Below are 2,172 nucleotides of genomic sequence, written 5' to 3'. Positions count from 1 at the left end.
TATATATATATATGTGTGTGTGTGTATATATGTATGTCTATATGTATGTATGTATGTATGTATGTATGTGATAAAAGTTTGCACATTGAAACATGGTTTTTTCATATTTCAAATAAGCCATATATTTTAATACTTTTATGTCTGCATTTTCTTAACGACCTCGGGATCAGTCTCTCGAGGCGAAATCACTCAAAGATAATAGCATCTGACCAGCCGGGATTCGAACCCTGTTCTAGGATGATTGTATGACAGTGACCGTACCATTTAGCCACGAAGAAAGATAAAAAGTCGATGGCAATTCTTGTGTACGTATACAAATGCTAGGTTTGTAACTTGGCATTCGATTAATGATAAATCTTGTACATTTAAACGCGTTGTTTCATATTTCAAATGAGCCATTTATTTTAATACATTAATGGCTGGATTCTCTTACCGACCTCAGGATCAGAGTCTCGAGGCGAAACCACTTAAGGACAATAGTATCTGACCGGCCCGGGGTGCGAACCCTGGTCCAGGGAAAATGAACACATACAGATCATAAGATAGTTTGCTGTTGACTTTCATGATGAATAAAATTCATGCAATCTATTAGCACGAACGTACTTGTTGCTTTGCATTACGGTATTTTGATTAGTTATATACATTAAAAAACTTTAAATATAGCAACTTGAAACAGGATATCCTCCCTACTCTGTTACTAACGGGTGACGAGTCTAATGTGCGCGTCGGGAGCAAGAAGTTTTTCAAAATGTTTCTAAGCCCATTTCATAATTTAAAATTTTCATATCACGAAAAAGCTTGCGACATATAACGTTGCAGAGAATATCCCATTGTCTTAGAATAACAAATAGTGACTTTGTAAGAATAAAAATATTGGGAAGTCTATTTATAATTCTATAATTAATGGAAGTCTATTTATAATTCTATAATTAATGGAAGTCTATTTATAATTCCAAAGTTAATTGTACTTCTCTCTTATCTTCCTTTTATCCCCTCTCACACCTCTACTTGGTCATTCGAAGGCGACATAACTCATAGTTCCTGCCTAACCGAACACTAAATTCGTGTTCCAATTTCAGCAAAGAATCCGATACATTTCTTGCTGTGGTACTTTTATGCTGCTATCATTTTCATTGAACTGTACTGGATACTTCTGTATCTCCAGATTTCCCCTTAAACATCACATGTTTGGCCATTCTAATGATTATGCCGTATCTATTTTTAGTCTAATAGTCAGGCCTTCTCCATCATGAGGCTCAATACTAAACAGTATTCTAGAATCTTTATTCCAGCTGTTACCAAGTTGTGGAATGATCTTCCTAATCGAGTAGTTGAATCAGTAGAACTTCAAAAGTTCAAAGTTGCAGCAAATGTTTTTATGTTTAGCAGGCTGACATAAATCTTCTTATAGTTATATATGAATTATCTGATTTGATGCTATTAATGTTTTTTTAAATTATGTTATTTCAATTTTTCATTACTTCTTATATCGTTTATTTATTCCTTGTTTCCTTTCATCACTGGGCTATTTTTCCCTGTTAGAGCCCGTTGGAGTTATAGCATCTTGATTTTCCAGCTAGGGTTGTAGCTTGACTAGTAATGATGATAATAATAATAATAAAGTAAGAGGTCGGTTGCTTGTAATATTAGTTATAAATTAGTAAATTGCCTTTTACTCTTGTTATCGAGCAATTCGTCCAGAGGTTTAAGGAGATATTAGGAGTTATAAAAGTAGCCAGTACAGCTTGAGGAAAATAACAGCCTAATGAAAGTCTTAAAAGAAGGAGAATTTATATTGGGGTAGTTTCAAGAGGCTGCGCAAACTCAGTCCCTTTTTGGACTCTGAAATATTGCTTTTTATTTCTTCTTATTTCCCAAGATAGAATTTTGACCTTGATGAATCTTCTCCAACTACCTCTTCTCGAAAGCGATCTCATCTTTAAACCTTCCTTTCTCTTTATCACTCCTCTAATCCTTTGCATCCTTCCAATCATAATGACATTGAAATTTATTGTATATATAGAATATTACGTAGTCGTTTGACATTCACGATATCCTTGTGCCCCATAACTCCCTCAATACTGGTTTAACTAAATGGGAACATAATACAAAGATAAACTTGATTTAAAGTTTATATGAGGTATATCCTTGAGCATTATGTAATAGTCCTTA

Source organism: Palaemon carinicauda, chromosome 15, assembly GCF_036898095.1.
Source record: "Palaemon carinicauda isolate YSFRI2023 chromosome 15, ASM3689809v2, whole genome shotgun sequence".
NCBI classification, from domain to species: Eukaryota; Metazoa; Arthropoda; class Malacostraca; order Decapoda; family Palaemonidae; genus Palaemon; species Palaemon carinicauda.
The sequence above is the reverse complement of the archived record's forward strand: the minus strand, read 5'-3'. Positions refer to the sequence as shown.